General features: G+C 41.7%; 1 long non-coding RNA gene across 2 annotated transcripts in view; it reads right to left on the bottom strand.

Moving 5' to 3' along the window:
- Positions 1-22,450, bottom strand: part of LOC122157378 — an 83,232-nt gene extending 60,782 nt beyond the window's left edge. The window contains exon 1 of one of the 2 annotated variants that reach the window (XR_006167896.1): positions 22,200-22,450. This is a non-coding gene — a long non-coding RNA (uncharacterized LOC122157378). The remainder of the gene's footprint in view (positions 1-22,199) is intronic. The other variant, XR_006167895.1, reaches the window with a different exon arrangement.
- Positions 22,451-23,781: the final 1,331 nt, after the last annotated feature.

Raw genomic sequence — 23,781 nt, 5'->3', positions numbered from 1 at the left:
TTTAAAACATAACATTGTGATACCTTTCTAGGGGAAAAAGAATCTCCTTTGAAATTCCCCAAACAGACTTGACAGAAAAAACACTAACCTGGAGTTTTCCATCTCCTACCTCAACTTCATCCAGGTTTCCAATAGCACTTTAAACTCCTTACTGAGTAAACCTGGGGGTGGAGGAGAGGGGAATGTATAGGCAGCAAAAGTTTCTTTTGACAGATTGTCAAATCAAAAGAAACAAACAAAAGAAACAACACCAAAAACATACAGATCAGGGGAGCAGCTCAAGGTTGTCTGAGACCAGAAATAAATCCCAGGTTTCAGGACTCTCCCTCTGTACCCTAAACACAATTTTACATTTCCAGGACTTACGTTGAAACAATGGGAAGATAACAGTGGCAGAAGGGCTCTGAATTTCCCCAGACCTACTCAAAATGATTTTGCTATCATTGTAGGAAAGAGTTACACATGAGATATATGTTGGGGAAAAAAAGTCAAGCAGATCTTTACCATGAAGGGGTGTTAGTTCGGCAGATTTTGCCACAAAAGATTGTGGGAATTATTTTTCTGTGTTTAACTAAGGAAATGAAATGCAAACAAGCCTCTTTTATAACTCAGTTGAGATTTTTGAGCACTGAGAACTCAAAAATTTCATTACTAACATTCCCACAGCAACTGTAACTTGTCCATACCACAAATGCATATGGCACCATAAAAACCAACACTCCAGACAGTAATAGCATAAAACTCTGAACAATGCTTTTACACTGTGGTGTTTATTGAAGAAAGTAAAATGCTGATTTCCATCATACATGTTGTAGCAAAATATCAGCCAAAAGGCTGAACTTACTTTGGATGTGTTTCTCTTAACTGTTAAGGCACTCTCTTAACTTCTTGGGAGAAGTTCCTTTAATCGCTGCATTGTCTTGGAGTCCTCCCCACCTTCATCTGTGATGGACAGATGGACACAGTGTCCCTTGTCTCTTGCTACCATAGCCTACGAGATAAGAACAGGTGCATCTCTGTTTGCATGCATGGGAGGATGTAAAATGCTAGTAGTTCAACCCCCGGGGTTTATCACTGATTGGATTTCACAGGAACACATCAGTGTAGGGCAAAAACAAGCCAAAAGAGCTGCCATCAGACACGTTGTCTGACCCTCCTGTCATACCAGCAGATCACAGAATCACAGAATCACAGAATCACAGGATGGCCAGGGTTGGAAGGGACCTCAAGGATTATGAATCTCCAACCCCCCTGCCACAGGCAGGGCCACCAACCTCCACATTTAACACTAAACCAGGCTGCTCAGGCCCCATCCAATCTGGCCTTGAACACCTCCAGGGACGGGGCATCCACAACCTCTCTGGGCAGCCTGTTCCAGCACCTCACCACTCTCTCTGAGATCTGAGGTATGTGAGGAAAAGTTTGTTCATGTGTCCACAAAGTTATTCTTAGGCACAAGTCTTTGTGCATCTCCATTAAAAATGTACTAATAAAGCTTCTGTGAAACATATAGTGTGAAATGAATGAGTTGTTGTGATATCACCTTCCTGCTTTTGTGGTAGCAGCTGAGCTGATGGAAGCCCGCTGAGCCAACAAAAAGTTGACTTTGTTTTTGTTCAAGAAGCACCATCTGGCATCCACAGCTGGAGAGCTGCTGCAAAGTTTGTCTTGGTCACCGTCTGCCATCAGCCACAAAAGGTGTTCTGATGGCTATCTGCTTTAGTCAAGCCTGGAAAGCTGCAGGTCTGAGAAGTGTGAGCTGTGCAGATGTACTGACCAGCTTTAGAGGAAGGCTCCTACTGGAGCAGGACAGCACACAACTCACAGTAATTGGGAACCTTGGTCTTCCTGCATCTGTGTTCCGAACTTTTTTTACCTCATCCATTCCAAAACATCTCTGCTCCCTTTTGTTCTTCTGCTCCTTTCAGCACTGCTCCCACAGTGGGTGCACTGAGCACATGGCTGTCCCTCCTCCTCCACCAGTGGTTCCCACCATTTAAAAGAGCGGATTGTCAACAACCACACAAAGCAAATTGGAAAGCCCTGTCCTACTTATGGAGCCTGCTGCTGGGGAAGGGGCTGTGGACAGGCAGCAGGACACTGCATAGACCTAAGCATGTCATGGGGGCAAGGGATTCAAAGGGAAGCTGAGGATGTTGGCTGGGGAGCAAGTGGAAAGACCAAAAATATGGGAGACTTCAGCTTGAACTGCATTTTTGGCAGTTCTGGGACTGTTGTTGGCTCACAGTGCAGTACATGACTGGCACAAATAGCTATTTGGAGGAATGAGAGAAAAGGAACACTGTATATTTCACATACAATTTGACCCACCATAATCAAATTTGTTAATAATAACCAACAAATATTTGAGCAGTAATGAGATGATACAGAACATGTTCTATGGAAATTTCTAGACAGCATCAAAACTCTCATGCTGAGTTCTGTAAAACACCATCCTTTTAAGGAGGAAAGGAGTCATTTGAAACACAACCTTCTCATCCTCCATCAGTCAGATGCAAGTGATGGATTTAGCTAAATCCAAAATAAATAGAAGTAAGAAAGGAATTAAGAATAAACGGGTAGAAGAACATGAATACATCAAAGCAGTAGAGTAATGGCAGCAGAGGATGTATCACCAGTAAAGGGGAGCTGAACAGGGAAAATGTTGCAGGCAAAGATGAAGAAGGAGAGAAATTTGTGGGAGAGAAACAGAAAAGCAGAGCTGTAGACAGGCTCCAAGTCTAGGAGTTTTCTCAAGAAACAGGTGTAACTTTGTCCAGTTTTTGCATTACACAAGCACAACACAGCTGCTCATATTGAGGAAGTTTAGTTAGCTTTGGCCATGAAGCACTGTTATGCAGACCCACATGGCTGAGTCTGCCATACATGGTATGGAGTAGGCAGAAGACCTTGGGTCCAAAAGTGCATCTGTGAACAGAGACCTAGCAGGAATACGGGAAAAGTTTAAGACAAGTCCACAACAGCCAAATGAGGATTTTAAGTGGTGATGGAGGAGAGCTGGGTATAGGCCTCTCTCGTGTCCAGTAAGACGCGCTGTGTCTCTATCTGCACTTCAGTAATGAGCTGAGTGGGAGTCACTCATGGAGACTAAGTATAAACCACCAGGCAGTGGACCTGTCATAATCACTTTTTATGCTACTTTTTAGGGAAAATCTGAAATCTTACACAAAGTATTTTCCATACATGAACAAAATAGATGCAAGACACAGGGCTCAGCATGGCAACCAGCACGCAGCCCTTCCCAAAGAGGTGCCATCCTGCAACTGGTCCCACAGCCGCCATGTGTGTCTGTCAGCACAGCACTGCTCCCTGAGCAGCATATTTCATGTATCTCACTGCTGTCAGTGCATCACGAGGACGTTGTTTATATACACCCCCACACATGTAATGCAGAGCTTACTGGAGCTGCGTGCAGCATAGCCTCTGCTTTGACCATTTCCTGTCACTGGCTTTGATCGTAACACAAGATTTTTGTTGAAGTTTTGCTGCATACAAAGCTTTGGGGCAGTTTGGTAAGGAGGAAGCAGTCAGATGCTAGCTGAACAAACAAACAAACAAGCAAACAGTACACAATCATGTGGTTCTATTCTGGCTTCTGTATGCAGCATTTAATGATAACCACACTGAGGCTGACCTTGAAGTGTTCAGCTGCAGATTCCCCTCTCTCTAGTTGTTCTGTGCTCCTCCAGATCAGTCTCCCGTCCCTCTTTTCCCACCTTCACATTCTCCTACAAGAATCCCCAACTGGCAATTCTGCATTTGAAATATCAGCTCTGCCTTTTTTATCTGCCGTGTTGCAACATAAAGTGTCTCTGCCACAATGGAGTTTCAAGCAGGACTGGAGCCCTGATGCAAGTTAGACTCATCTCTTCTTGTTGGTTGTTTTTAAAGAGAACCAAGGAGATGCTGATCCTGCAAATGGTGTCTCTGGGCCTGGCTGGATCTGCTCAGGGTGCTTGGGAGGCACATAGCTGGCCACAGATGTGTCCCAGCACCAACCTGACAGGAAAAGCCCTGGCAAGAGAGGGAAGCTGAGGTCTATCTCTCTGAGTTCATGTGCTCGTAATATTAGCTTTGGCATGTATCTTTGTTGCATTCAAGTCATAGTCAGAAGTCAGCTGGCTTGTTATACAGGAAGATGTGCAGGTAAAGGCGAAGGTCTGCCTCTGCTGATTGTCTGTGCGGTGCGCAGGCTGCCAACATGTTGTCTCCTCTCCGAGGCTGGCTTTTCGTACAATAATGTACTTAAAAGTCTCTAAAGTTCCACTTGCACAGAAACAGCAAATTAGATCTATTTAAATCTACTCAGCTGTCTTTATGCCTTCAAATAATTTTGCAGTTGGAACCTGCAAAGTTAACAGAGAAATTCTGTTACCTTTGCGTTTGACATGACATATATGAAAAAAAAAGCAGTGGATTCACAGCTCTGTACAAATTACTGTCTTGAGTTCAGTTCTCAAACTGTCATACTTTGGAAATGAAGAAAGGAGGTTAATGAGAACGTGGAGGTTAGTATGGCCTACACAGGCAGGAGGTGATGCTCTGAGGTGACACTCCACGTGCCAAGAGAGCTGGCCTCCTGCTGGAGGTTCCTGCCTGCACAGAGCTGTATCTCCAACAGAGATGTAGCTTCTGGGTAAAAATCTTGGCAAAAAGGTCGTTCAGCTTACCCATAAAAACTATAGCTCTGTGAAGGGCAGGTCACAGAGAGCATGCTTTCTTTATTCTCCATTTTATTCCTAGCCTTTTTCTGTCTTTCTCAAGCCTGATTGATTTAGATCAGAGTAGTTATTTGGTTTTCAAAAAGAGTTATTGTTCCCATGTGCAGCGATTTTTATACAACCAGCAAAGCTTTGTGATGTTTCCAGCATATGGCTTGAGTGCCTTTCCTTGACAGCTCACTTTGTATTTTGTCCAGAAGTTTGGGCTAGAAGTGGGGAAACACAAGCAGTAATTAGAAACTCCTTCGCTCTCACCTGGCTCTTCTCATTGGCTCCCTGTGTGGCATATGGCACAGGACTAGAACAGTTCTTAGCACCAGCATCTGAGCAGGACTGTATAGATTCCTGATAACAGGATACGCTGTAGGCCATTAAAATGCTCACTCAACAACCTAAACACCTTAAATTTACTGGACATTAATGCTAATTGCCCTGTTTCTAAATTTGGTATGTTCATACTAATCTGCTTAATCCACATCAATTGAGAATCAGTTATTTAAAACTGATGCAAAACTTTGATGTTCATGTTGAATCAGATCATATTCAGTCTCTCTCATTTCAATACAGAATTACATTCAGGATGATTCAGGATGTATATGTGCTTTATAGCATAATCAGGTCTTTCTTACACCATGCAGAATGGCCTAACTTCATTCCAGTTGGGATAGCAATTGATTGAAGCGTTTACTACCAGCCCAACAACATCCAGGTGGAAGGCTCCTTGTGCAACTGTGCAGAATGGCTGTGCACTGCAAGCTTTACAGAACCTACCACTTTCTTGCAGTACGGCAGGTACCTTCAAACGGCATTTCTGGGTAGCTGGCAGACCATGAGCACAATATCCAGCCAAACAATGTGACAAGGAAGGAAGGAATTGCTAAAATCTGATCTATCACCAAAGCTTGTACTGCCAGCAGGACTATAGTAACCTCTGTGAAAGGAAATTCTTCCAGGATGAACTGTCTCTGAGTGAAGTGATTTCTTCTGATGACTTTTACTCACTTAACTCAGAGGCACTCACTTTTTTTCAACTACTGCTATTCTGTTGATGCTGGAGAAAAAAGCAATGTTACGAAAGGTCTGGTCCTTCTTCTCACACAAAAAAATTCAAATGCTGAGAGTTTCGGAAAAATTTGTTATAAAAGCAACCAACAACTCACAGGTTGGCTACTCTAAAATATCCCAGGTGCTCCTCAAGGTCTCGTTCTTTGGTTCCTTGTCTTGTGCCTGGGCAGATTCAGGTCAGAAATGAGGAAGAATTTCCCCTCAGAAAGAGTGGTCAGGCACTGGCACAGGCTGCCCAGGGAGGTGATGGAGTCATCGACCTTGGCGGCGTTCAAGAACCATGTAGGTGTGGCACTTAGGGACATGGCTTGACGGTTTGGCTTGATGACTTCAGAGGTCTTTTCCAGCCTTAACAATTCTATGATTCATGGTATAACGTGATGTAAAGACCATTGCCAGACCGATTATCTGAAGTTGTCTTCAGCAGGTTCTTTAGCTAGTGTGATCCTTTTACAAGCTGCCTACTGTAGTATTCCTAAAATTGCTAAGTTCTCCTTAAATCAGTCAGACATGCTTCACACACAACTGCCAGTTTCTGAGTAAAACTTTCAGAAGTGCCTTTGTTACTAAGCCAGGTTGACTTTGAGTGGTACTTAGAGATCAAACACATGATCAGATTTCTAGAACTTCTCCAGCCTGGAGTAACTGGAGGTTGTACAAAAGCTGAATGGCAGTAAATATCTGTATACGAATGCAATGTAATTCGACCTAATTTAAACCCCTCTTGTTATGAGGTAAGTTCACAGCTGTCACAGACTGAAAGCAGACACACAGAAAGGCACTGCTGTTTAGCTGACACATGGTAACCTGTTATGTGGCGTTAGCTGGGTAGTTGATCACGACTCTTAGGTTTTTAAAGCCCTTTCAAAAATTGAACTTAGGCACGTTAAAAAATTGCAGTTCTCTCTTGCGTGTTGACTGCACAAACTCAGCATTGTAGCTTTGGAGCGCTTTTTAGAGAAGTTTGCTTCTAATAAAGATAGTGCTCTAGACAAAATAAACAAATATAGAGAGAGATAAATAAATGAAGCTTTTGAGAATAAAAAGCAACTCTGTCAAAGCTCCTCCTTCCCCTACTTGAAGGGACTACAAGACCTTGAAACTAACAGTGATTTCTGATTACTATGCAGAACACGATTATTCTCAATTAGCAACAGTGAGTACTTGGTAATGGAAAAGTGAATTACCATGTACTCAGATTTATTTTCATGGAGGCTTCTAATAAACTTATCATGTATAATTTCCATAACAAAGTGTGTAATTATTTCTCATTTTTTATTGTGGAGATTTAATATTGAGTAGTTGCCTCAGGTCTACTGCTAAACCACACAGTACAATAAATCTGTTGTTTTGTTTGATTTTAATTCTTAGGCCTAAGAAAAGGACACAGTAGCAGAACTTGTTTAAAAAGTGGAAAATTGGCTACATCCCTTTAAGCCCAAAGAAAACATAATTTATAAAACAGGCTTCTCAATGTCTTCATAAGCTTTGTCCATTTTCTGGAAAATCATGTCAATAGATCAGCTGCTAATTATTGTTTGAAGGTCAAACTAAAGGTTTTGTTTTTCTTGCCATTGACTTCTATAGGTGAAGACACACTTGGCTTTACGGCTAGGCTTTCTTGAAACTAATTTTCCATTAGTTCTTGTGCTACTGAATGTCAAACATCTCTATCCTTGAAACTCTTGAAACTCTGTCAAATCATTCTGAGCAGCTAAATCTAATTGCCACCTCTTTGAAATATTTCTTTGAGCACTTATGTGGCTTTTAAATTTTTGTGTCTGTATTCTTTCATTTACTGCCTCTGGCATTTTTCTTTTTTCTTTCTTTTTCAATTCAAATACCCTTCCGAATCTAAGTGCCTTGTTAGGAACCAGGCTACAAACAAAAATTGCAATTGAAGTTTCACAGCTGTGTGCTGACTTCTTCAATGTTCTAGAGAAGGATTTCACCCACCCCATTGGGCTAGGAGAGGGATAGTGGGTGGCTGTGTGAGAGGCAGCAGCAGAATTTGCTTCTTAGATGCAAGAGTCTGCACAGGAATAGATGCAACAGATGACTGGAGAGAGAAAGTGTTGATTGGGCTGATGAGTGGAGTGCAAAGGAGAGAGAAAAAGCAGCTTGAAAAGTCATGGTGGAAGGTTGCCATGTTGCTCCCATCACAGAGCGCAATGTAGCATCTGTTCTGCTACAACTGGACTAATTGGGTAAATTCTCTGCGTAGTTAACAGGGAGAAATAGTCACTTCAATTGTATTGTTCACCTTTTCCTAAGGCAGATTTCTCAGAGCAGATCAAATGCTCTCCTACATACCTAATTATTTTCTCTCACATTAATAAAGTAGACTCGGTAGATCTCCAAAGTTAGCTTACATGAATGCACTCTGCACATCTGAGAGAATTACTTCATGTTTTATAAAGTCCATGTGTGCAATATTTCTAGGATTTTTGCTTCTTTCCATTACTTGTTATTTTCCTCACCACTAACCTTTTTCATATTTTAATCACTTTGCCTTTATTGCATGCATGATGCACAACTTCTTTGTTGTCCATTGATTCTCTTTTGCTTTGCTATCAGCAGCAAGGTTTGATGCCAGTTACATCACAAAACATCCACTCTGTCTGAGAAGAAGTTTCTATTTGGTGTAGATGGTGACCTTTGGACCAACGAATCTCATTCTATGTGAGAATTCTTATATGCAAAGCTTGCCTGAAGCATGGTGCTTCAGAAACTGACAGCAACTCTGCATCTTTTCCTGAAGAACTAGTGTTCTAGCTGAGGCAATCAAAACAGCAGCAGATTGGCAACAGATGATTTTGTAACAAAACTGAATTTTGGACAAGACTGTCTGATGGTGTGGAATGGAAAAGAAAATCTGAGTCCATTTTTCTAAGAAAGGAAATCAAATTGTTGAATGTAATCTGGAGAAAACACTAGAATGAGAGAAAGAAAGAGGACTGAATCCGCAAAGAATGAGTGAAGGCACTCTCCTTCCTCGTGCCATCTCTGCCCACAGGCACTCTGAGTGCCCCTTTCCACAGCTCTGAGGAGAGAGCCTGGCCTCCACCAGCAGCCATTGTGAAGGGCTGGGAGGAAACTGTGCTACTCTGTTCAGCTGGGAGGGGTTTGCACCCTACTGAGATCTAGAAAAACAAGTGGAAATTGTAGCCATAAGTTTTGAATAAATAAAATAAGAAATAAAACAGTTCTGCAGTTCTAAGGAGAAAATAATATTTGATTAAAAGACAAAACATGTATGGGGTAACTTTTTCATTTCCTGTTCATGATGAAGGTATTACTGACATTATTTAAGCTGTGTTGAAGACATATAACGAGAGTCTAAGCAGATATAAATGTTCTTCTGGAATGTTATTTATAGTTCCTTGGTACCCGATGCCAAACGTTAATAAGGTTTATGAGAAACCAGTGGAGACTGTAAATTGTTAGACTTCTAATTTAAATCATGTTGCTGACTCCATTTGTTTCCTACACATTGATCTGACAGTCAGAGATAAATCTGATAAAATTTGCAGTGCTGCAGAGAGATTTGTTTTCTGTCAGTGAGTATCTAACTATTAGAAAGACAAAGAGTGGGGTTATTGGGAGCAAAAACACAGGCAGCAATACACCACACTTGAATACTTATTTTTTATTTATTTAAATGTTATGGTATTTGATAAATTGCTTATGCAGCCATTTAACTGACTCCTCTGGAAAGTGTTTATTTGCAGTCACCTCAATGTCAGCACTGAAATGAGCTGGGACTGAAATTTCATTAAGAAAGCCATATTTCATTATTATGGCCCCAGCATTCATCACTGTGTACATTAACTACAAAACCCATAGAATGCTTAAGCAATACTACAGCTATGGCAAAACAATGGGCATGCATGAGCAGACAGGATATTCACTGTTAATATACTGGCCATACCAACAGTTTGGGATCTTGTGGGACAAATGGCAGGAAGAGTATATGGGTCTTAATCTTTGAATTTCCTTTGATTTGACCATTTGAAATTGCAGCCCTAATTTCCTTTAGAGCAAAGAAAACCTCAGAGTACCTGTTCTGTGCCAAACTGAGTTCTTCTGCTGTAAAATCTGAAGAAGGAGGCCAAAAAGGGAGAAAAAAAGTTATGAAGATCTTCCTTAAGATGTCTGTGCTGAACAATTCCCTCTGGACAGAAGGGGGTTTTACTCCAGTTGTGAGTGAAACTACAGGGATAGGTGGATCTTATGGACAGCCTGAAGGACACAGAAGTCCAGGACAGGAAGTTGTGCCCCCTGCTCAGATCTTGACATCTCCAGCCTCATGTACTCCTGCTAGGGCTTCCTGCCTTCCCCATCTGTTCCCCTCCAAACCTCCTTTGAAAAAGGGCTCCACTGTAGAGAAAGAAGGCAGAAAAAAATCACAATGGAGTGTGTAGGTTGGAGGAAGATGGCTTTGGTCTTTAGAAGATTCAGATTCTGTGCCTTGATCCATCAAAGCATTCTTGAGTGACTGAGCAAATTCAGTGGCTTCCCTGTGCCCTTGTGTTCTGTACTCAAAACAGAAGCCATTCTGATTTCATACCTTATGGCTGAAGGCGCATATCAATATCTGGCATTGACAGAGGTGGTCTGCCTGTGTCCCCCTGTATCTGTGCAAACTGGGAGGCATATTGCAGCACTCCTGTTGCTTGGACATGGGGTCTGCTCAGTAGTACATGTGCTCTTCAAACTCCTATCATATTATTTCCATTTCAGAACAGCTACATTTAGCCCTTTTCCAAGTGACACTCTACAGACCTGTTTGCTTCAGTTTAACCAAATCATCTTCAGCATTTCTTCATCCAGACATCACTCACTAAGAATCTCACTGCAAGCTCCATCATAAGAGTTTGTTAGTGGTATGAAGAGGGCGAGATTCTGATTCTGTGAAGCCAACAGACAAAGGGACAGATGCAGGACTACAATTAGCAGCCACAGCACAAAGTTTTGGGCTAGAGGGCCTTGCTAGCAGGTACATATTGCTCAGGTACAGCCTTGCACTTTAATTTTCCTTCCCACCACATACCCTCTTACATGCTGATCTGGTGCACACCCAATTGTCATGCTCTAACTTAGAAGAAAGATGCAGGATTTGCATCCAACTGTGTTATGAGGCAAATGGATTTAGGAGTTTGATTTTGTGGAAACAATATTAGGAAAAAGAGTTCTGTTCTCTGTGTGTGTTAAGACACCATTGAGAAGCCCAGTCAAGAACTGGGATATGAAGGACCTTATGGCACTTTAAGCTTTAAGAAGATTGATGATACATTGATTTTATTCCTCTTTTCTGTCGGTTGGAAAAATCCTCAAGGAAAACAACCATACATAAATGAATGTTATTTAGATAAAGCAAATCATAGAAAGAAGCATTACACTAGGCTTTTTGTTTATGTCTTTGAACATATTAAGCTGAACCAAATGAAAATAAAAAATATCACAAGAAAATTGAACTAAAGGGGACCTTGAAACACAAGCAACTTTCAGAAAGCTTATCTACACCTTCCCTCCCAACAATGTGATTCAAATCCTGCAGAAGTTGATGCATGTCATAGGCTTCAGTGGCTTTAACTCAGTTCCTCAGTGTTTTACAATTCCTTTGGAGCAAGAGCCTCCTCGCCTCCTCCCATACACCAAATAAAATTTCCAAAATGGCACCTCTGCCTTGCTGACTGCACTCTTTTCTATTTTAATTGTACACGTGTATCCCTAAGAAACCTCTTTCCAAGTGCAGGATAAACTCATGTTTCCTCTGCTTGCCAGAAGAAAATGAAAAGTAAAGCCCCATCAATTTTATTGCTCATAATTGTGGATAAAATGCAATATATTTGGCTCCTATAAATTTGCTAGCAAATTATATTCAATAAAACCCTGGTGAGCAATTTAAAAGCATAAATCCCCCCATGCTGAAAAAAAGCTCATAAATTATACAAGAAAAAGGAGTGATTTCATCAAAGAGCCAAGCTCTGCCCATGGAATGCTTCAATAGTTCTGGATTTATAGTTTTCTGAGAGACGATTTATGATCCCTAATTTTCTGCAATAAAAATCTCAGCAGGGATTCTCTGAATGAAATATCTTTTAACAAAGAAATAAATAAATAAAAAATCCATCCAAGAGTGAATGCAGACAATGCCATTCTTGGAGATCTGCCCCTTTCATGTTCCTGTTCCAAAATTATTCGTGGAAGGCCATAATAAAGATTGCATAGTGAGAAAGGAAATAAGACCATTAGACTGAAATAAATGCACTGCACTCTTCGAGAGGACATTTTTAGTAATAAATTCACCTGTGACACTTCAGAGTCATTGTTTTTAAGTAAGAATAAATTGATCAGAATGGTTTAAAGGGAAGGTTAAATATTTCCAAAATATAGGGTCTTACATAGTGTGTACAATTTAGAGGGTAAGGATGTGCATGAAGCCTATGCACATATATGAAGTGATGAACTGAGAGGTTCATGCATTTCCCCTACTTTTAGAGCTCTGATTCACAGTCTTTGCTAAATGTAGCTGCAGAGGCTAAAGAGGTGATATATGGGTCATCAGTCACTAGGAAGAAGGGACCATGAATTAGAACATACGTCTGTCACAGGTCGCAGACTGGGGCAGTAAGGTGAAGTGAAAATGACAAGTTTTGAGATAATGTGCCAGGCTGCGAATAAAGACAGCTGAGAGGAGACTTAATGTCTCTTTGACTGCTATAGGGATAGGATAGAAAGAAGTCCTAAATCATTTTTTAAAACCCATGCACAGACCACAAAGGTTATGATCAAAAACTCCTGTGTTGAGGATCTGCTACTGGGTGTTATCAGAGAGAAGAGAAGATAATGGTCTGAGTGGGTATTAGTAGTACACTGTATTTTTCTCAAGATAAAGTGTTATTATTCACACTTATTCACTTGATAAGCAGCTGAGATCTGCTGGCCACTCTTTTTAATGTTCTGGCTGCCACAAGGGCAGACTACTGGCTCATGGCCAATCTGCTGTCCACGAGGACACCCAGGTCCAACTCCTCTCCAGCAAGTCAGGCCCCAACCAGTTCTGATGCATGTGGTTATTCCTTTCCATGTGTAAGTAGGAGTCTACACTTGCTCTTGTTGAACCTCATCAGGTTCCTTTCTGTCCAATTCTCCAACCCGTCCAGGTCTTGGAGTACAGTCTTGTTGTGCCAGCCAATTCTCCCAGCTTTGTATTATCAGCAAACTTGCTGAGGGTGGACTCTGTCCCTTTATCCAGATCACTAACAAAGATATTGAACAAGACCAGAAAGATTTGTCCCTGGTTGAAGCAATCCCAAACACAAATACAGGTTAGGTGGAGAATGGTTTGAGAGCAGCTCTGAGGAGAAGGATTTGAGGGTGCTGGTTGATGAAAGACACAATATGAACTGGCAATGTATGCTTGCAGCCCAGAAGGCCAACTGTATCCTGGGTTGCATCAGGAGAAGTGAGATCAATAGATCAACAGAAGTGATTCTGTCACTCTGCTGTGTTCTTGTGAGGTTCCACCTGGAGTACTGTGTCCAGTTCTGGGGTCCCTAACACAAGAAAGACATCGAACTGTTGGAGCAGGTCCAGAGGAGGGCCATGAAGATGATCTGAGGGCTGTAGAACCTTGACTACAGAGAGACTGAGAGGGCTGCGGCTCTCAAACCAAGGCTTCGGGGAACCATAGAGTAGCCTTCCAGTAACTGAAGAGGGCCTACATCTGGAACAGGTTGCCCAGTGAGGTTGTGAATGCCTCCTCCATGGAGGTGTTCAAGGCCAGGCTGGATGGAGCTTTGAGCAACCTAGCAACCTGCTCTAGTGGGTTCTGTCCCTGCCTATAGCAGGGGAGTTGGAACTAAATGATCTTAAAAGTCCCTTCCAGCACAAAACATTCTATGCTTCCATGATTCTACGATACTGAGCAAGTAGCTTTCCCTTTTTCTATTCATTGTATTTTTCTCTGTGTGAGGGCTTCAACTTAAGCTCCTGAGCCCTCAAATTCCATGATAAGAAATATACAGGAACAAGCCTATAGATGAAAATACTCTTTTTCCTTTGCTAAGCATCGGATCAAGCACTTACCTAAACTCACATAACACAAAGGAAAATGCTCAAAACCATTCTGTTTTGACAACAAACAATAGATAGAAAAGGTTGGTGAAGATATTTGATTAATCAGACTTGTTCTTAATTTGTGTTATGAAATAAAACAAGCATTGCTTGGGGTGATGATCCTTGGGGTCTCTTCCAACACAAGCCGTTCTATGATTCTATGATTGCTGAAAATAACCCAGGTTCAGCAAACTCGTATGTAGCACAGCAGACTCAGTTAATAGAGACTCACGAAAGAAGGGTAAGAAAACTTCAGCCAGGAGAAAAAAAACTAAGAAATTAATTTAAACTCACATTGCAGCTCTGGAAGACTACCAGCAAAGAGTGCTGAGGCAGAACAGCTGGCTGAAAGCAAGGAAGTTTGTCTCTGAAAAGGTAATTTGTAAGTATTAAGCATTCATGATTCGCTATCTGTCATCTATGCCTACATCAAAACACTTTACAAGAACTGGGCATTTTGCCATGTCTGTCCAGCAGGACCTGGAGTACTTCCTATCTCCTCTGCCAACAACATCCTATGCTATTGTTGGGAGCAGACCCAATTACCAATGGGTTCCTTCCATACCATGCAGTAGAAACCCAAAAGGGAACTGCAGCGTGCCCCTGATATGAACAGAGAGTATGTGCGTGGAGACACATGCTGCACGCTCTGCATACATTTGTGGCTGAAGCAGACCAAAAGAAGGCATTCAAAAAAAAAAAAAAAAGCTGCAGCTTGATCATTAATTGTTCTACAGATTTGTAATCTGTTTCACTTTGTTTTCTAAGAATCCACTGTTTTTCAGTCTTCTTGCATTTCAGATTGCAAATTAAGAATTTGTTTGCAGATATAAGACATTACAGTAAAGACTCTATAGTCTTCTCATACTGTATTAATACCAGAAGAGACTTCAGGAAATATACGCATGAAGCCACATATTAACATACCTTCTTGGCATTACAGCATACCAAAAAAGTAGCATTTTCTTCTGCAGACAGTGGTATCTGGCTTCCATACTAAATAGCAATAACATTTGATATAACTAGAAACATCCCTCCAAAACAACATCTCCCCACAAAATAAAGGCATTCTAAACTAAACCTCTGTGATCCATTCAGTCAGCTGGATAAATTGAAGTTCAGAGACAAAAACAAGATGAAATGTCTTTTTAACGCATTTTGGAGATAATTCTAACATTTCAGTAAATGAAACTCGTCGCTGACGGCGCAGTGTCCTGGTGTGTCTCATGAAGTACATCAACTAGTGGGATGTACTATCTATCTCCACTGGGGTGAAGGCCCTGAAGGGGCCTTTTGAAAATTGCTTCTGTGCATCTCTCTAGGCCTTTTGCACAAACAAAAAGAAAAAAGAAAAAATAAAGCCACCTTTTTTTTTTTTTTTTTTTTTTTTTAATCCATAGAATAAACCTGAACCAACATTCCAGACTTTTACTTGATTCCGTATAGAATTCCATATGGAAAGTCAGCTCAATAAGGATGGCAATTATCAATGGTATTGTTAAGCCTTACTGCATTAGCACCAGTTTTCAATGATTCATAACAATAAAAACAAGATTTATAAACACTCACCCAGTATTAGTGCCTAAAACAACAGAGCTGGCTCTCTGGAATTGGCTTTGTTCAGAAAAGTGAAGGAACCTTGCTCAAAAGATTTTTATTTTTGTTCAGCACAATCTAACTGGCCTGCAGTAGATATCTTGCAGCTAGTAAAAGAGCAACTAAGCAAATAAGTCAGTTCCTCAAATCAAATTATGTAAGAGGACATCTGAAAGGAAATAAAACAACTAAAAGCGAAATTTATAGTAGGCACAACAGAAGCATCCTGAGTTGCAGAAGTGCCAGTGTCTACAGCCAAAGAAATACCACTCAGGAAGAGGTATAAACAGCCTCACAGATGACATACATAAAATGCAGTCTAACATTTTTGCACAGTAAGTTCATTCTAGCGAAGTGAGATTCATAAACACCCTAGAAACAAGTCTGCAAGGGATCTCAAGAAGTCATTTACTCCATCCTTTTGATGTGAGACAGGCTAAATACAGCTGAGAATGAAATGTCCAATCTGTTTGTAAGAAGTACTAGTAAGAGTCAAACAAAATACGTACATGGAGAATAAGGGAAGGAATCAAAATCCAAGCACATTGCATGACTTCCAAGGGACCTGATTCCCAAAGCTGACTTATGTGTTAACTGCAGAGTCATTTATTGAAGCAATAAGCTACATTATTACTGGCAATTCCAAATAGAGGTACAGGCTGCTGGGATCAAATCTCCAGTGCAAATGTTGAGTGCCTTTATTTTCTCCAGAAGAGTTGGAAGAAGATAAGGAAGAAGGATAAGAAATAAGATCAGCCCCCTAAAAGGGAAAAATAATGCCATTAACACAAGAAAACTGAAATATATTGGTACAACAATAAGTTGGTAGCATCTAGATCCTGATGGCTCTTCATTATATTTAGGAACTCCTCAGTGTTACAGTCCATGGCACTCGCCAGCCACAAAACCTAATTTATGATCCCGAGGTCAACTTCAACATGGCCAAGATGTCCCCACATCATTCAGTTGGTCTTAAAGCAAAAGTTTGTTTGCTTGCTTGTGACTGAAGACATAGTAGGCTTTTCTGAAATTTTGTGAAGCTATGGTCCAATGGTATATCAAATGATACACCATTTGGTCCCAATCAGAATTCAGCTGCATCCAGTCATGAAGGCTTAGGAGAGGAAAAGATTAAAAGCAGAGGAAAAGAAGTGTTCAACATTACAAACAAGTGCTGATATGTAAGCCATGAATGAGCCAAGGGATTTCTAGCCTGAATATTGCAGTGTAGTTATTTCTTTCTCTACTTAATTTTTGATGGAAGAAAATGTCTCAAGAAGAAGATCAAGTAAGAGAAGATTGTGTGGTTTACTGAGGACCAGCCCTAAAATGCCTATGGAATTGAATCAGTAGAAAAAATAAAGGAGAAAAAAATACTCAGAAGGAGTGCGCTAACCTATCTACATGCCTACTGTGGTGATCAGATACTTCATGGCGATTCTGGTTTACAATGAGACAAATCAGTGCTGATGCTCATGCCAAGCCACAGATACCACAGTTAATTTGTTAGAGAATAACCCTGTGTCTTTCCAGCAGAATATTCTCTCCTTCCATATCCTGTCAGTGAGCAATGCGGAAAAACTGCCCTTTAATGGATGAGAACTGTCTCCTAAAGCAAGACTGGGAAATCATAGCTTGTATTTTGTGCATGAAAGTACTGGAGAACTGGAGAAACTCAGTTGAACCATTGGGGCTGTCTGGTGATGAGGGTAGAAGCTTGTTAAAAAAACTGTAGAGGAATTTATTCTTTGTAGTCTACAGCTGTTACCATTTCAATTACAAGGGCCAAACTTGCATCCATGACAGCTTTAAAACACAGTGCAGAACCTAGTTTTCAAATTACATGATCACTTTCCACCTTTTTGTGGGAGGCTTTTGTTTCTTTCTACTTCAGTTGCTTTAGCAAGGTAAACATCTCGGCCCTGAAAAAGTAGCAGCCCAGGAAAATGAAGACTCCTGTAGCGCAAGATGGTTTTGCTGGGACAGGGGAGGATCTCAGAACAGCTCCTGTTCCATTTTGGTGGAGGTCAGACTGTTTTCAATAAGAGTGGGATTTCTAATCTCTCCTCTGCATAATGCCTTCCTCCCACCATGCTCCCCGTAGAACTACCTGTATTAAAAACTCTCTAGAGAAATTCGCATAGTACTCAATAAGAGATGGAAGAAGGCATTAGCATCCATGCTTATTTTCTTGCGAGCTTGCCAGTCAAGATCCAGAGAGGCTCTAAGGAACATGCTTTTCTTGTCATCTGCATTAAAAGAATATGTTCTCTAGGTACTCTGGAATGAGAACCTATTGCAACGTATTTTGTGTAATCAACTGAACAAGTGAGAACAACTTTCCCGAACCTTGATTTTTTTAATCTGTGGTTGAACTGAGTCACCTGTTTGTACTTCACCTCAGAACTGATTTATCTTTTCCAAAACTGGTGAAACAAGATGAATCTCATCCAAGAATAAACCTTAATATTGCCACATGGGCCCACTTCAAACTTACTTTACAAGATCTTTTTGTAAACATCCCTGAACCAAACATCCCTGAACCTGTATGTTGCTTAGTCTAATCATAGGAAAGCAGGTGTCAGGGTAGGCATTCCTCCACGTAAATTATGCTGCACAACTCTAAAGTTGATGTGCTAAAGAAAAATGATGGACAAGGAGCAGTCTATTATGTATTTGGCTAGATAGTGTGTGGTGAGGGATATAGGGCTACTCAGCAATAATCTTAAGCGTGTGTTGGCCTAATTGTTGCACAAATCATACAAATATTTTTATTAACACAGACTGTAAGGAAAACAATCAGAAAGGATAAAAAATGGCTTGAACTCAGCCAGCCCTGCAGTTAACACAGGACAATGGAAAAGTCATGGGCCTGCAGGAATCTGGTTCAGCTTCCTGCAGGGCCTACTGAACTGGTTGAGAAAATCAGAGCCAAAAGTCCAACAATCAAGAAGCACAAATGAACTCTGGCTGCATCAGCAGGACTGTCTTTTCAGTGCCAGGGAGATCTTGGGGAGCTGTTCAGGGGCACCAGACCGAGACCCATACTCTTACTACAGTGTCTGCAGAAGGGAGACCTAGCTTAGTTGCCAAAAGGGCAGAGCTTAGGATAATTTGGAGGATGGGGAAGAATTGCTCATTTTATAAATGCTTGGAAAAGGAAACAGTACTGTGATTTTGAGAATGGGGTTTGTCAATTTATGATCATATTTTTCACTTTATCCTTGAGGGAAAGTCCAAAGGCATCCATACGTGGCTAGACTTCTTGGTGAAACCTTTCCTCCTTGTACTGGAGCCCCTAGCAACTCAGGTAGAGAAGAGACCCATACTCCTGAAATCACTCCCAGGCTGGGCAAGGCTCACTGCCCAGGGTGATATCAAAATCCATCTCCCAGCAACAACCTCTGGTAGGTCTATCGACATAGAGGCCACCCTGCTAACTCCACAGCCCAGCTGGTCCCAGATTGCCCTGTTCCAACATGCCACTGGCTCATCCATACCTTTCCAGTCAATAAGAATATTAGATAGATAGCTCCTGATGTCTGATACAAACTGTTTTCTTTTGTAGGCTTTGCAGACCAGAGTCACAGTATTTGAAGGACAGAAGCATTGGTAGCTCAAACAGATGCACGGGGCAAGCATATACCACAAGGAGAAAGCATTGCCAACTTGCGCTGCAAAAAAAATGCCACCTGCTGTAGGTCGTAGTATCCTTTGTTTCCCAATAAATAAATAAACCAGCTCATTTTAATTACCTGGAAGTACATTTATCCTATTATCGTATTAACCATCTGGCATTGCAGTAGAGTAGGCGCAGGCTGGCCCAGGTCCTTCCTTCCAATTCTGGGACTGTAACAAGATGTGCTAACTTATGTCCTCCTTATGACTGTTTGAATGTCTCCTCACAGCATAGCTTTTCTGTACTGCATTTCAGGACTAGCAGTTCTTCTCTTCCAAAACCAAACCGCTTATTGAGGCGAAGTTTCATTGAGACTTCTGTGGGCATTACACATCAGTAGACAAGGGCGCAGACTTTTCTGGACAAGAAGGAGCAGTCACTGGCTCATGTATATGAGGACAAGTGACTGCTAGATTACACTTAATTGGCCATAATTCTGTTTAACCAGAAGGAAAGAAAAATGCATGATAGGGAAAACAGGCAGACCTCAAGCTAAGTATACACCAAAAAATCCAGTACAGCATGTTGAGTAAGCAAATGCCACTGGGAAGAAAATACAATACTGTAAGGTACTGGGAAGTGTCAACTAAGATTCACATTTCTTTATTTCTGCCTGCTTCAACAACTGGCTTCATGATCTCATTTTCATTTTCAGATGTAAAATACTGGGAGCTTACATCTATGATTCTTTGAATGACATTTTTCTCCCTCTCAGAAACTCAGTTAACTTCTTGTTACAGGTGACTTTATGTTTGCCTAATAGGTGACTTCTGAGCAGCACTGGCTGGTTACTTGAGAAAAGATCAAGCATAGAAAGACAGCATTTAGCTGTTTTCATCCATAAGCAAAAGGTTTGTCAACAAGCAGAAAAAAAAAAAAAAAAAAAAAAAAAAAGCAGCACCTATATCTCTCAGCAGAAAGCAAGTCTTTAAAAGCAATGCTAACTGGGGATGAACTAGCCCACAAAAGCAGTAATGTCTTCCCTTTTGTCTACAGTTCCTCATAGAAAGTGGAACTTAAAAAGCTCAGCAGGGACTTGGATGCCAAATACTTCATGCTTTGGATGCACATCTTGGGAAATACGAAAGGAGCCCGATTTTAGGGAGTTCTCTCCAAAGTCAGGCTTTGTTTTGGACATCATAAGCTACTCAGTATCACCAGACAGTTGTTGAGATGTTGGCTAGAAAGCACATCCTCCCATAAGCAGTATACACATCTTCTCAACAGGAACCCAGTCTGCTGTTTGTAATGCTTGGCATTCTAACCTCAAGTAACTGCACCAAATAATCTGCAGGACATGTCTCTGAGCATGCTTACATGGTAATAATGATGTTAAAGTAGAACATCCATATGATTTATTATGCCTTGTGAAATAAAGCAAAGCCAATCTCTTCCCACCACGGGAAGTACCATCAGAGTAGAAAATGGAAAGAAAAAAAAGGAAATGCCACCCAGTCCCAGTTCAAACATGCAAACTTTCTAATAAAATATCAGAACCAGATGCCACTAAAGATGAGTGATAATTAAAGAAGATAAATTAAAGAAATGTTTTTCCAGGGAATGACTCTACTGCACACAAATTGTTTCAGCATGGGGAAAAAATATATATAATAAAATTACTGCTGCTGTCTGTTTTCAAAAGTTTCCATTAATGAGTCAAGGCAGGTTCTCCCTGCTAAATTCCCTCATATCCAGGCTTCTCTTTGCCTCTGTTGGTTTAATCTCAGTGTGGTTTAGCAGAGCGAACAGAGCACGAAGCGCCAGGAGCTCAGTTCCAGCACTGACTCACTGTGTGGGCTCTGTTATGTCACTCTCAGGGCAGGTCAGCCCTGGAAAGCAAAGCTGTAAAAATGGTGTTGGGGGGTCCTGTGCCTGATGGTCGCTCCACTTTCCCCAGCCAATGCAAGCAGTTCTCCAGAGGTTTTCGCCTGTCTGCCAGCCCAGCAAAATGATCATGGCTAAGCTGTTGTCAGGCAACTTTTTCAGCCTGGCGTCTTCTTGGAAGAAATGAGTACTGTCAAAGCCAAAGCGTGCAGACACCTGTGCAAACTCGTAGTAGGAAACATGGCCAGAGCACTGCAGATGAAGGGTGGATACAACAGACCCTTAAGACCACCCTGGAGATTCATGCTTCTGTGTATAAACCCATCTAAGACAAGGCTTGTTGTTAAGCTTCATCTTAGCTAAACACAGGATGATGCTTAAGCCCCTGGAAGACTTTTAATTTCTTTAGATTTCTTGCACACACAGAAGTGCTGAGCCAATTGCCATAGGCATTTTCATAGCAATGAAAATAACGTACTACACAGGGAAAAAAAAAAAAAAAAGAAAAAAAAAAAGAAGAAAGTGAAACCATATAAATACATGGCCTGCTTCCCTTTTAACCACATGTTCCCCAGGCTTGTAACCTCTGTAAATGCCTACGAGGAATAATGTGGTTTGCAGTGTGCCTCTCAGGTCAACAAACCTGCCCTAAGTCAGACTGAACAAGGGCTCAGACACATGATCAGGTTCCCCTTGATTAATGAGTTTCTGTGTAGGGAGTGTTTGTGTGAGCACGCTTCACACATGCCAAATGCAAGGTGAAGTGCAGCCTCTCTAACAGGGAATCATCTGTCTGCAGGGCTCAGAGTTCAAGCACAGCCAGGCTGGAGTTAGGCTGCAGTGCTCCAGCTCGCCCAGCCAAGGTGATCCAACCATGTCTCTAGGGTTTCAAACATCAAAGCCAGGAGAGATTCATGAAGGACACTAGGCTCACAGGTGTTTTTCCTACACATCAGAGTCAAGTTTGAACAGATTTATGTAATAGTTGCTAAGGTTATTGTGGTGAAAATGGGAAAAGAAACAAACAGGGAAGGAATGCTCACCTAAATCCAAAGATCTAGGTTTGCAGGAAAGACTCCACAGGGAAGGGATCTCCAGAAAGAGATCCTTCTCCAGAGGCAGTCAGCGCTTAAACGGGTCTCCCGGTCACACAGCTGAATCACCCTCACCTGTGATCCCACGGCTGGCTCAGTCCTTTCCTCAGGTGCTCAATCAGTGGTTCAGGCTGTTACTCAACAGTTCCCATACAGCGTACACGCACACACAAAGTCAAGGGCAGGAACAGGCCTCTTCAGCATCTAAGCTCCATGCTATTGCAGATGTTTTTGCTAAAACTGAGAATTTATACTACAGTTGAGGCTCTGCAAGCTAAATCTGTCCAAAGGCCGCTCATCTATCAGTTTTCCAGGTGGTAATGCCAGCTGCTCTCTGCACTGTTTACTCCCCAGCACCTCCCAGCTGCCTCATCCTGTGAGTATTCCTCAGCAATTTGGTCAGAGGAGAACAAAGGCATGGATGACAGTAGCTAGGGCTGCTTCCAAACCCATAAAAGCCATGATCTGCTAGCCAGACTCAGAGAGAAAAGGGTAGTGTTATTCACAGCTCTCATCTTGTTCTCTTAAAAGTACTTTTATTAAGATCCTCTAACCCCTGTGGAACCTTGAACTTGAAAAGGGAAGTATTGGCTACATATCACTGGGAGTCTGGCAGTCCCTCCCATCTCTGCTCCGCTCCTGCACCCAAAGTCATGCTTATACAAGCCAGGCTTCCCCAGAGAGGTCAGATGTAGGAGCCCATGGAAGTGGAAGGGAGAAAGAAGGGATATGGAAAAGGCAGGTGGAGGAAAAGGGAAAGGAAAATAAAGAGGGGGAGAAAAAAAAAAAAGAAGAAGAACAAAAAACAAGTGAAGGGAAAAGAAAAAGGAAAAAAAAAGAGGAGACACAAATATGGGCGTGTAATTTATATATGAGGTAAAGTTTAAACCAGCGTGATTGGCAAGAATACAATGTTACTAAAAGCCACAGACATGCTAATTGGTGAGTCATTTTAAGTAAAGCCTATTGATCTTGTAAGTTTGCCAGCTTTCAATTTTCACTTTTGCTTGAAAACAGCTCAGAAAGTAGGACTCAAGCAGAAACTCATGATCAGTGACTTTTTGATCCAGTTTTTTAGAAAACATAATCTGTTTATCTATACAGAAGCCTTTGATCAAGGAAACAGATAGAGCCATCTTCTCTGTAGGCACCCAAGCCTCTCCCAGGACCTGCTAGAGGGTTAGCCATGTTCTATGTGCCTTGCTCCTGCTGCTGCAAACCAGGATATTATTACTACTGGAGATCCTCACCGCCGGCAACTAGTTTTAGGTGTATCATTAATAGCTAGCAGAGGCTCACACAGAATGACAGAATGGCTGTGGTTGGCAGGGACCTCTGGGTCCCTCTGTGCCAACCTCTGCTCAAGGAGGGACACTCAGAGCAGTGTGCTCAGGCTCATGTCCATGTGGCTCTTGGTGATCCCCAAGGAGAAGCCCTCACATCCTCTGTGGGCAGCCTGCACCAGTGACACCTTGACCATGTCACAGCTGAAGTGAACTGAAGTTGAGTGGTCAAGCTTGGTTCGATGCAGCTCCGTTTTCTGTCATTTTCATAGCCATGCACAGCACAGGAGCTCTGAGCTCTTCATCACAGTGCCCTCAGAAATGCGGCTGGCATCATCTTCTTGTGGATAGTAAGTTAATTGGTGGACTACTTG

The sequence above is a fragment of the Centrocercus urophasianus genome, unplaced genomic scaffold (genome assembly GCF_019232065.1).
Source record: "Centrocercus urophasianus isolate 14NV4802_14NV808 unplaced genomic scaffold, USGS_Curo_1.0 seq_10, whole genome shotgun sequence".
NCBI classification, from domain to species: Eukaryota; Metazoa; Chordata; class Aves; order Galliformes; family Phasianidae; genus Centrocercus; species Centrocercus urophasianus.
Note: the sequence above shows the minus strand (reverse complement) of the source record. Positions and strands in the feature narration are given on the sequence as shown.